Raw genomic sequence first — 13184 nt, forward strand, 5'->3', positions numbered from 1 at the left:
GCTCCGATGGCACCTTGCTGGCAGCTGTATTAATATTATTCTTAATGTTTGGGGTCCCGTATGACATCTGCCGCTGCTGAATGCTGAATTCCAGCAGCAAAACTTGAAGATCAAGCTCCACTGCTGTGTTATTCTTTTTCCTTGAGTGATATTTTTTTTGAATGAAACTTGCCCACATACCGAGAGGAACAATGAATATTATAAGGCAATTTGGCAGTGTTTCACTATGCTAATGTTCAAATTTCACAAACATGCACCTCCTGATGAACATGATGAACCTGTGGCACTCAGTTTGGTGAATCCAACATGGAACCCAACATGCAAAATGTAAGATATTTAAGACAGGAATATAAAAAATGTTCTTGAATGAGCTCCAGTGTATGATTTTCTCGGTACTGTATTGCTTTCCCCCCTTTTTGCTTTATGCACTGTATATTGATGTTGTCACACCACAATATATCCTCCAAAACTCTGTCCATGTTTGGTTGTGATTCTGGACTACACAAACTCACTACACATCACGGTCATTTCAAACTTGGAATCATCGAAAGCGTTACAAATAAAACATCTACACAACCCCTGTTAACCAGTGTCAATATTAAAGCCCCGTAAAGTGAATGAATATGCCTTCTGTCAAACGGAGGTCTACTGAACTATCACCAAGTACGCAGGCAATGGACCTGTGTTAATGAAAAGCTATTAGCAGCATTCTCCATTTAAATAGCACAGGCCAAATCAATTTAGAGCATTTTATTCCATACGCCCAAGGCTTTGTATTTAATCCACTGCCAAAGCTGCTGCACCCCAGCGCTTGTTGCAGGTTTTCAGCTGCTTGTCTCACTGTGGGCTATTCAACGGGCTAATGACTGCCACAGGAGTGTTGTAGAAGTTATTCTGCAATCGCCAGAGAGAGAGAGAAAAGTCTCCCATCAAGCATACAAATGACATGAGAGAGCAAGTTTAATCTTTTTTTTTTTTCATGCTCACTGCTTTTTACACAGCACAAAAACCCTCCTCTCTGGGAGATGAAGGACTTGATGTGTGTAAAAAAAAAAAAGAAAAGAAAAAAACAATTTATAAAACATCACTTTCAGTCAAAATCTGTGAACAGTACAGGAGACTAGACGAGAACAAAGTACTCTCGGACGTGCCGCAGACAGAGCTGGTGCATATGTGGAAACCAGCTGGACACATCTGAGCCCCACCACTGATTTGTAGCTGCTAAGTCAATCTAAAAGTCAAACACACTCACTCCTCGCTCTTAAATACTAATAAAGCAAATGCCCTCGTCGGAAAGTATTCCCCCAACGCTGCATCCACAATGTGCTTTGCACACGTCTGCGCACGTGCCCGATCTGTTTAAATAAGGCACAAATCACTACATACTGGCCGTCACTGTGCGTTACACTGTGCATGTATATGAGGGCCTGGAAGAACGCTGTAGCAGAGGAGACACCACACTCATCAAGATGTGTGCAGTGCAGAGACCACACTAAAGCCTGGACCAAAGCCACTGAGCAGGTAGAGCCCATAAATCACTGTTCAGTCAGGGACAGACATACACGCAGACAGTCTCCACCTGCTGTAATACTACCCTGAACACCCCTTACAACTGCCTACAGCTTTACATACACACATGCTCAAACACATACAGGATGCTGTGGTCAACGATGATCTCGCAACGTCCACTGGGCCTGAAAGGAGAAAAAAGTGCTTTATGGGCCTAATGCAGACGTCAAGGGCATTGTGATTTTGATTTACTGTGGCCCTGTGGCCGGACTGTGATGTATTGCTTTGGTGCAGCATTTTACATTGTGATGAATATTGTTGAGTGCGGGACCAGATAAATTTTGAAGACACTTTAGGGGTTGTTATATGCCAGGCAGTCAGCCTCGAAGGTTGCCAGGGAGAAGCCAAACCATTATTTATAGAAATACCAGGGCCTTTTTTTTTCCTTTCAAAAATTCATTCTGTACCAAGCCACAAGCCTTCACACAGATTTTAAAAAGGTTGAAAAGGGTGGAGAACTTGTATAAGAAAGACCAAGAAAGAAAATAATAAGTCCACCTAAAAAGACAGGAGTAGGAGTAGAAAAAAGTTGGAGACTAACATTAAAAAAAAAAAGAAAAAAAGAAAAAATCAAATCAAATCAAAATCACAATGGATTTCTCAGACAGCTGGGGTTTCAATTCCAGTTTATGTGGCAGCTCATGGTAATATGGAGTAGACACACTCCAAACTAAAAGAAAAAAAAAAAAAGAGAAAAATCTGCACTTGCCAATTGGTTTTCCCTCTTCTGCCCTTTCTTTCACTTTACATCCCACTTATATTCCTGCAATCCCCCCTTTCATCTCTCCCCTTTCTCTCCTTCTCCATCAGCTTTTTTTTTTTTTTTTTTTGGGGGGGGGGGTGCGCGGTGCGAAACAAAACAAGGGTGTTGGTGCGTGTGAGGCTTCGACCAGGCACAGGAGGCGATGGAGGAACCTTGATGTGTTGTTCACCAGAGAGACAGAGCAGTGGATGCACATCATAAATCTAAATAACAAGATGGCCCGTTTTCATACGTAAGGAAGGAATGACTGACAGCGATTGCCAAGCACAGAGGTCTGTTTACATATATTATAAATCAAACATCACAGGTAAAGTGAGGATGCAGTGAACTGTAATACATGTGCTCAGTAATGCATAGCTGCTTGTAGTCCGCTTACGTGGTGGAAGGCTCGGCGTCAGAAGGAGATAACTGTGCTTCCAGTTTAATGTCATAACATGTGGTAATCCTCTTAGGGATGGGATAGTAGATGATCTCCAGACAAAGGGAACCTTGCAAGGGACAAGCAAAGATCCCCACCACTCTGTCCTCTGTGATGGGGGTAGCCGCCGCTGCTGGCCCCCCCCCCCCCCCCAAACACTCACATAACACAAAACACAAAACATTAACACACATGTAATGAAAGGATGAGGAGATAATGTGCAGCAATAGGAAACACCAGCCAACCCCCAAGCATAATCTCCCTATTCATAAACAGACCATGTAAATCCCTTAAGGTGCTGAAAGGGCCTGGCAGACACCCATGGGTGGAGCCTGGGAGAGAGAGTAATTGTGTGGACCACAGACTGTATATAAACATATATATTTCTCATTTCTGATGTACAAATGTCACATTTCTGCAACCTTCTCAAATGTTGAGTATCTCATGACGGAAATACACTCAATTCACATATTTCAGGTTATGTTGTGTTTGAAAATGTACTTATCTCTTTGTGTGTGTAGTGCAAAACTGCAGCCCAGTATCACTAGGACTTTTGTCCATATTGTGCACCTCATGATTTAAGCCCAACATTCAGTGCCAGTAGCAGAAGCAGTGTGCTTGTGTAGCAGAAAATATGGGTGAGGAGGTCAGAGGGTGGCTAATGAGCATGTGACATGACTGACTCTGAGTTGAAGTCCTGTCCCAAAATCGTTCCCAAAACTTAACCAAGTGTTGTGTTGCAATGCGCTGAGAAAGAACACCAATTATCTGGGCAAATTTGCCTGCTGGACCATTTATGCAATCCATCTTCATTTGCCCCAAGCAGCCAATGTAACAACTGCACAGGCGTTAGCTGTAAGCTAGCTGGAGAGGGACACACCAACCATGTGTGTTTGTGTGGTACTTCAGCTTCTGACTGAACTCAGAATTCACCAGGAATACCTTTATATTATTATTAGTATCAATATTATTATTAAGTAGATTTGTAGTCTCAGGATAACTGTAAATGTTGGTTTTTTTTGCTATAGTTTGCGAAACATTTTCAACTTGTGTTGTTGTTTCTTTGTGCCAGTTTGCATTACTCCACATGAATATGCATCTAATTGCGCCCACTCATGTCCTGTTGACTTTGTATCCAATGATGCTGGTTGTAGAGCTGTAAAATACTGATATGGAGGTTTCGGGATGACCCCGTCTTTGCCCTTTACATTACCATCCAGGTCAGTCTCCTTTTGTCCGAGTCTTTGCCTCTGAGGTGAAAGGTTGCCTCTGATCTCATTTGATCCTTGGCATTAGTGGCAATATTCAACAGCATCACTACAAACTAACCATCTGCCTGTCTACATAGCCTGAATGCAGACCTCCGGGATTCAGAGCATGATCGCCTCAAATCTACCAAGCCCCCCCCACACACACACAAAAACACAGCTCCCACACAGTAAGCAATTAAAGCAGCTGTAGACCTATATCACCACATAATCCTTTGTTTAAAAGAATTTCTGCATCCCACATCACAACAGCGTCAACATCCTCCACAGGATGGCATTTCATCAAAAGAATCAAAGAGATTATATCAGTTATTATTCAACACAGAGTATTACATTTAGATGCACGATGGTGATAGAAGTAAGCTTGTGCCAGTAATAAGATAAAACTATGAATATGGTGTCTATTGTCGGAGGATTAGCATAGAGGTGAGTGTACAATCATACTGATAAAGCTTCAGATCCAGAAGGGCTAACCATCATACAACTTACAGTAAACAAACATGAATCTGACCGAAAGATGGTTTGTAATTGGGACATGTTCAGATATGCATCGGGAAGCATAGATAGACACACACACACACGCAAACACACACACGCACACATACACACACACGCACACAAACACGCACACACGCCATTAGGGCTTGACAGAGGGTACTCCTACAGAAAAAATACCTGGGATCATTGGGGACAGAGATCTTGCATTAATCGTTACTCACCCTTCCAGCCCTGCACATTAAACACCACTCTTCTACTACACACACACACACACACACACACACACACACACACACAAATCCACAGCGACTCCATGGCGGCTGCCCTATCACCTCGCCATGGCGACACACAGATCTTTTTAGACACCATGCAAAACCATAATCCACACTCTTTCTCTTACACACACACACACACACACACACACACACACACACACACACACACACACACACACACACACACACACACACACACACACACACACACACACACACACGGTCCAAAAATTGTGTCCAATTTGATTACACTTAGTCCATCAGTCTTAAAATATTCTTCTTCTTAAGAGGAGTTAAATAAATATTAAAATTGAAGTAGAGATAGGGAGAATTTCACTTCAAATTCAAATCAGCTTGTTTCAAGCACTTGCTTTTGTCATTTTCTGTAAACTAATGAACTGGTCTGCTGATTGGTTCTGCCTGAAGACATTACTGATTGCTTTTAAAATTCCTGAAAAAGCAAAGTTGCATTGGAAATGCTGGACTTTATTCCAGCCACATGCATACTTTAAACAACAAAACACATACATATGAGCAAACACATCTTAAAACTATATAATGTGTGAAAATGGACATTTTTGAGGGATTTGAGGGATCTAAGGGATTTAGGGGGTTGAACTAATCATTTATTCCAGATATACTTATATATATTTTCTTAAAGTTGGTGCAAGATCTCACTGAATATGAGTAAAATAAGTCATGTGTAATAGGTTATATTGTGCTCTTCAATAAATCAATCAACTCAGGCATTTCTGTGAAAAACAGGATTACGTGTCATCTTTGTTGATCCCTCAGTGGTTAGTGAGGCTCTTACAAAAGACTCTTGCTCATCTCAGTCTTCTTTTCGGTCGATACCTCCCTGCAAGAAATGGCTTTGATTCGGTAACTTGGTGTGAAAAAAGTACAATCTACCTCAAAAGGAAGTAACCTTTTGTTATCAGTGCTTGCTTCAGAAAAACCACAGACTGTATTATGCAGGATTATTTGCGGACAGATATGAGACATTTTCTATTTCAGCTAATTAGGTGATTAGCTACAACAGAGGGGAGCATGAATTATAGCAGCCTATAATTCATGCTCCCCTCCCCACCACTTGAGAAAAGATGAAACTGAAGTAGGGAGAGATAAAAGAAATATAAAGTACAACCTGAGCGTGATTACAGACATGCTGGCTGATATGCATACAGCTGTAATCACGTTAAGTGTTATGGGGGGGGGGCATATATAGTGGGAATTGATTGAGTTACAGTATACAGCCACATCTATCACTGGGGATGCACTGGATAAATCCTTTGCATGAGAAATGGAAAACAATGACTCATATGAAACACCTTAATTTCCCTAACATAAGTGAAGCTAAATCAAACCTCGCAGAGTTTTCATCTGAAATTTATTATTAAAAAAGCCCATCGTTTAAAGGAGCTATTTGTAAGATTTGCTGTTGCTAACGTTGGCATTCACAGCTGTTTACATACCAGTTTTGCTAAGCGCTTCAGTAATCGTTGCATTTACAGTACAAGAGGCAGTGCTACTTCTTCAAGACTCTACAGTGACTCGGTATTGAAAAGTAACGAGAAAGTCCGACCAGTCCGGGGCTAGCTGGTTAGCATGGTAACTCCAGTACAAGAAAAAAAGTGATAGAAATAGATGCAAAACAAGAGGGTTGCTTTCCGCTGGTGGAGACAGCTCTTGGAGGGTAAAAGAATGAAGTTTGACGCTGAACTCACAACTTTTCTTCTAGACCGGTAGGTAAACAGCTGTTAATGCTAATGCTTAGCTATGTAGCAATATCTAAACTTAAGTAGCTCCTTTGAAATGACTGACACTGCAACATTAAAACCCATGCTAGTGGGCAACATAAAGAATTTGACATTATTACAGTGATACAAATTGGGCCCTGACTAATTCAGAGGTACTGAACCGACTTCAGTTAATGATTTTCCTGTAGTTTTACTTACAGTATTTCTGAGTGTGATATTCATGGAATGACCAAAGATTTCTAGATTTTTTTGTGTCTTTGTGCCACTTGAGATATACAATTCAGTTATTGCATAAGGGATTTAATGTAAGGCCGATTCAGGACAGTTTATCAAAGTGATAGTGACATAAGTATTTGGACCAAATAAACCAACAAACCACCTTTAAACGGGAATTTCCATTTATCAACATATTTAGTTTTCCAAGTTGAGCCAGAAAGGCATGTGTCAGTGCACAGACAAGACATTTTATCCATTACGGGGGTAAAAAGGTAACAGACAAACAAATACAAATGGGCTTCTGTCTATCAATTATCACCATTCCTGCTTTACGGGTTTCGGCGGCTCCCACACTCTGAGGTTGGTGTCATGAAACATTTAAACTGAAGCCACACAGAAAGCCATCAGCGTGTTAAATGTGTGGTGGGAACAGATTTAGAAGATTTAGAGTAATGGAATAATCACTGTGAAGGAGCACGGCGGAGCGGAGTCATGCAAGACTAGTTGTGGCGACCTTGGATTTTGTCAATACAATCAGCTGTGTCTATCTCGAAACAACACTGGGCTTGTTGCCTTTCAGACAACTTAAAATCAAAACCAATCTCAGTCATGATTACAATGGATGGATTTTATACCAGAGGCCTGTGAATGAAGACAACAACAATGAGGGAGTTTGAAAAAAATAGAATTTAGACGAAGATAAAAACAGAGTGACTTAAGGTCTTAAGAAGGAAAAAGCATTTAGATTATCTTAGCAAGAGATATTGTAACATTTGAAGTCACTTTGCAGTCATTATGAGCAGAGCTGCGATACGCTCCACACTTGATTATGATTTATTATTTGTCCCTAACGCTTTGTGCATGTGTATAGAGTATATATATATATATATATATATATATATATAATATATATATATATATATATATAGATATATATAAATATATATACACACACGGCTGTCTATGCGTGTAATTTACTTGATGTGTATCTGTGTTGTATGCTGTCCGTGTGATGTGTAATTGTGTTGTCACTGATGTGTGGAAAGAGCTCCTGGGAGAGAAAGAGACAGAGCTGGCAGTTGGGGGGGTGGGGGGGGGGGGGGGGGGGGGGGGTGCTGATGCATGTGGGTGGTCATGGAGGTGAAAAGGTCAGTGCTGAGTGTTGTCCTCACCCGCGGGTCCTAAAAGAAGATCTGTTTATCTCAATCAACAAAGGCCGCGAAGGAGTGTATGGATTGTTGGTTTACCACTCAACAGGCACAGCACAGACACACTCCTGTTAACATACACACTATATCTTTAATAACACTTATTTCACGCTTTCAGCCTCTTTCTATCTTTCTTGCTCTCTATCTTTCCGGCTCCCTCACACCCTCTTCTCCCTCCCTCTCTCTCTATCTCTATCTCTATCTCTGTGACTGGGATTAGTGATCTAAGATCAGTGCGGCCGTAATGCCCTTCTCAGTAGACTGACAGATGATACAGCCTGCCCTTTGGGCTCCAGTCGGAATGGCTGCAGATCAATACCCGAGCTGGCTGCCTATCAGAATTCTCACAAAAGTGCACACACGCTCGCACAGCCGACATACACGCACATGCACATACACACACACGAATTCACATGCAAGCATAGCATCAAAGTCCATTTGAGCCAGCTGGCATTTACCGGAACAGGACCTGGATGTGTGCAACACGGCAGGAGGGGACATTCCCGGGATAGTTCCCAGCCTAGAGAGGCAGCGTGGTTGGAGGATGACGGAGCGGTGGAATTCTGCTCACAGATTCCTCTGGCTCCAACGGCTTGTTTAAATTAAGCAGTTTCGAGGAGACGAACTGGCTGACTGACCGAAACAAAGCAACAGGTTGAAGAAACAATCAAGGGGTTGAAGTGTCTGCGAGGTCTGTGTGTGTGTGTGTGTGTGTGTGTGTGTGTGTGGCAGGGTGGCCGATTAACCTCTGTGGGAGAATTTGTGTGTGGTAATTTGTGAGTGACACCTCATTGTGCTGTGATTGTGTGGTGCGGCTCCATTAGGTGCGAATGTGCAGTGACAGTTAAAGCTTTAGGTTAAGATCCATTCACAGTACAGTACAGTAGTTGTGTATAACCTTGGATTTATTTGTGAAGGAAGTTTTAAAAAATGAGTTAAAAAAAAAGTTTGAAATCACAAATCATATTCCTTTATTTCCTTTGTTTTCAGAAAAGGATTTGGGGATTTAATACTGAGATTGAATGAAAGGTTAAGATGGATTTTTTTTTTTTTGCAATAAAGGTCTGATGAGCTCCTCAACATTGTGCTCCACACATAAGCAGAATAATTACCGCCCTGGCGGGAGAATCTCTTTCCCTACCGTAAAGTGCAGACACCATTATTAGACGACTGCAATGAAATGCAAATGTTGTGAAACATTTGTCAGGTGCAACCTAAAGAAAATGTACTTCTATTTTTCTCATTTATATTCATTCAAAAGAGCAGATTATCATATTGCCCAGACAACCAATTCATGCACCCCTATATGCAAGCACGCATGCAGAGAGTTGCACATAATGTTACATTATTTATGCTGACAAACAAGACTGTAGCAGGGGAAGCAATTTCATGTCAAATGGAGGCTCTGAAACGTTGAATTGGTCAGCCTTCCCATACACACACTGCCTCTCTCTGCATGCTCACACCATCTTTCCAAACAGATCCAATGTGCAGTGACCTATGCAAATAAACTGTGTCCAAGAGGGAGCCAGTGTTGCGATTGTTCCATCGCGTATTGCGTCACCGACTTGCCACATAAATAAAAACGAGAGATGTATAAATAATGCAACCACAGATCTGACACTCTGGAACACTGACAGCCCCAACTTGTGTGCCACCTCTCTCTCTCAAGCAGGCGGTAATTTATTGTCTCCCACTGCCGTAGCAGAGTCAATCAATAGCCAATTAAAGACAGGCATATACTACGGTCTCCGGTGGCCGACAGTGCATGTGGTGCTGTTTGGCCAGGGAAATAAATATGTAAATGGTTCACCGGCAGAATAGCATCAGTCAGTATCTTTCAGCAAGCACAACAGGAGGCATATCAATAACACTCTCCACCCACACACACGCACGCACAAGTCTACACACAAGTCTACCCCAGTATGTTAACCTCCCTGTACCATGCTGCAAGGCCACTAGTGGTCAGAAAGGCCAAAAAGAGCAGTTACCCCAGACTGAAAGGCTTGAGTGTGTCCTTGTCTGTCAATATGAGTGAATGGCCTGTTGAGGAGAACATTATTTAGTCACACACACACACACGTACGTACGCACGCACGCACGCACGCACGCACGCACGCACGCACACACACACACACACACACACGCCCCTGTGCACACAAATAGTATCTAGATGTAATATTTATGAAAGTAAAACAAGATACACACTTCTAAGCAACGCTGCTTTAAAATGCTCTGTTGTTTTTTTTGTCTTCTTGCACATTTCATCACAACGAAAACTGACCTCAGAAGCCTCACATTCTCCTCTCTTTCCCCCTCTATCTTTTTTCTGCTGCACAGAAACTCTCTAAAGCCTTCCATGCTGGGACAGAGACAAGCAGGATAGAGCTGGTTTCAGAGATCTCGATACAGATTCAATTTCAGACCGTCCGAAAACACACGTAAAAAAAAAATAAAATAAATAACACCGGGGACGTCAAAGACAAAAGCAGCACTGTGAACAACACATCACTGAAAATACAATATTTACCCTGCAGACAGCATTGCAAACATGGAATACTTTGAGGCAGGCGGAAAGCCCCTTCAATTAAAATGATCATAAAAATTATTACTTGTTAATCCTTTATTCACAATAGAAATCTTAGAATAACATGGAACTGGCATTTGCTCGATTTTTAGCAATTTAGGAGACTAATTCAATTAAAAATGTTGTTTGATCTGCTACAAAAGGATGTCTGTAATCTGCTGCCAGCGCTTAATTACAGCAGGAAATCAATAAGAAGATGGCATGATTAACAGTATATTGACCCTTCAAGGAGAAATACACTTGATCATAAAAAAGGGATTTACTGAAATTAAGGCTACTTAAAACCATTTAAGTGTTAGTGGAGCTCAGTTTCATTGAGCAGCTAGGACTGGCAGTGGAAGGATATATAGAGGAATATATCCATGTCTCTATCCAACTACATTTATCTGACAGCTATGGTTAAATTGTTCAATAGGTGCAGATTTTACATGGAAAACATACAGTATGAACAACAACTAAAGTGTAACAAGTTGATATAGATTAAGCTCCTCAGAAGTACGTATAAAAAGTAGTAAATATTTGCCCACCTTAGTTTCAATAACTATTCAATGATCATCCTGAAAAATATTCCAGAAACAGTGAGACATGGTTTCCCTAGAGAAGCATTATACTGGAAAAGAGCTGTCCGTCTCTCTCACACACTCACACACACACACACTCACACACACACACACACACACACACACACACACACACACACACACACACACACACACACACACACACACACACACACACACAAACATACAAATATATAATGATCAACCACCCTGCTGACTGTAAAGCCTAGTGCAGGATGCTTAGATTTCTGGGGATCAGAGATGCACTGCGGGAGTGAGAGCGTGTCATCCAACACAAGAAACCTTGACCCCTTCAGTCCAAAACGCCCATAAATAATCTCCTGCCCTGGAACTTTACACCTCGATACGGGGCCTCTTTAACACTCATCCCTTGCATGAATAGCACCGTAGCCTCGCTCACTCTCTGCCCATCTCTGTGTTCTCCTGCTCCACATTCCTCCTTCTACAGGCTCTGCCACCACAGGCGCCGTCAAAGAGCCTGACAGTTCAGCCCCGGCTTTGATCTCAAGGCACAGGTTATCTGTTGCCCTGCTAATTTTAGTTAGCCACTTTAAGCCGTGCTTCTCTTTGAAGCACGGGTACCGTGCAGCAGGGAGCTCTGGGTGGTTATCAATGTGCCCCCTACAGTTGCAGGGAGAGGGATTCACCCTCAGCTTTATGAATCTCTACTGTAACCTGGACAATCTGGACAACAATCTGCGCCTTGTTACATCTGTATCCTAATCAAGTCTGTTTGCAGAGCGATCCCAGGTGCAACGGTGTGGGCTGTAAGTAAAGAAATGTTTGAACTGATGTGTGCTGAAGCACTTTTCCATCCAAAGGGGGCTTGTTTGAATAAACACAGCAATACACAAGAGATATTCGAGGAGGAATGCCATTACATCCTCCTGGGTAATTAAAGGTTCTCAGTTTCATTTTGCTGCGATGTTAACAGATTGTCACAGCAGATGGAGGAGGGGTGTGGCAGGTGAACGCAGATATCTTACCTTTCCTCGGAGGGCGTGAAGCAGGAAGAAAGACTGTCTGTTCACCTCAGGCTGGGGAGTTCAAAAGTCTGTAAAAAGCAAACAGTGAATGAGTTCTGGTCTTGTCAGGGAAAACTTGTGTTTGGAATATGATTCTGATGTTCATTGCTTTTTATTTATTTACCCCTTAATTTACTAAATCAGTCAACCAGCACACGTCCTCCTACAAGCTTGTTTTCCCTTCACCCACTCCCATGAATTACAACGTCCTGGAGAAACAAGCTTATTCAAACAATAAAACAGGGATATAAAAACTAAGGCTTGTATCCGACCAGCCCGGAGTTGTTATTAAAATTTGAAGAGCGACCACAGCGCAACCTCAGGCGCAGTGTGTTTACAGCAGTTTACACAGCAGTACCCTGTGATTTTACAGAACGGTTGGCCAGCTGGTGTGAGAGTCAGTCAAGACAATAAAGCATTAGAGTGTGACCTTGCACGCTGCAGCAGAAAGCAGAGTCACAACACGAACACCGGGGCAACATGTCGAGGTGAAAGGGCGAGTCCTCAAAGAAAATAACGCTTGTCCATTTCGCACCTACGTAGCAGTGCACATATGCGAGTCTCTTTCTTTATCTTTCAGCGCTGTCTTTATCAAGCATGCTACTGAGATCAAACACACACACACCACCACACACACACACACACACACACACACACACACACACACACACACACACACACACACACACACACACAGGTGTACTAAAAAAAACACATGGATACTCAGAGCTGCACAGCCAAGGCAAGGTACACTGAATATCAAAGCGCTGCTCCTGCTCTCCAGCATGAATGATGGCTCTCCAGGAGCATCTTCAGATGAGAGGAGCAGGGTAGGGTGGATGGGTGGTGGGGTGGTGGCGGGTGGTTGTCTGCAGTCTGATTTAGCGCCTCAGTCTCGTACAAGAGGGGTCACTGTTCTCCCCACTGGATGACTTACGAGGGCACAGCCAAAGCTTTCATTTCCATTTTATTGTGAGGAATGGTGGCTAAAACTTCCCTCTATCTGTTGTCGAAGC

At 42.4% G+C, this 13184-nt stretch overlaps 1 protein-coding gene across 4 annotated transcripts in view; it reads right to left on the reverse strand.

The window, feature by feature from the left end:
• tspan9a (tetraspanin 9a) overlaps nucleotides 1-13184 on the reverse strand; it is a 158071-nt gene that overhangs the window by 101150 nt on the left and 43737 nt on the right. For 2 of the 4 annotated variants that reach the window (XM_056386715.1, XM_056386713.1), the window contains one exon: nucleotides 12130-12197. The exons of the other annotated variants lie outside the window; for them this stretch is intronic. The gene's annotated coding sequence lies outside the window, so the exon portion shown is untranslated. The remainder of the gene's footprint in view (nucleotides 1-12129; nucleotides 12198-13184) is intronic. 4 annotated transcript variants of the gene reach the window in all.

This window comes from Seriola aureovittata, chromosome 10 (genome assembly GCF_021018895.1).
Source record: "Seriola aureovittata isolate HTS-2021-v1 ecotype China chromosome 10, ASM2101889v1, whole genome shotgun sequence".
In the NCBI taxonomy this organism is placed as follows: Eukaryota; Metazoa; Chordata; class Actinopteri; order Carangiformes; family Carangidae; genus Seriola; species Seriola aureovittata.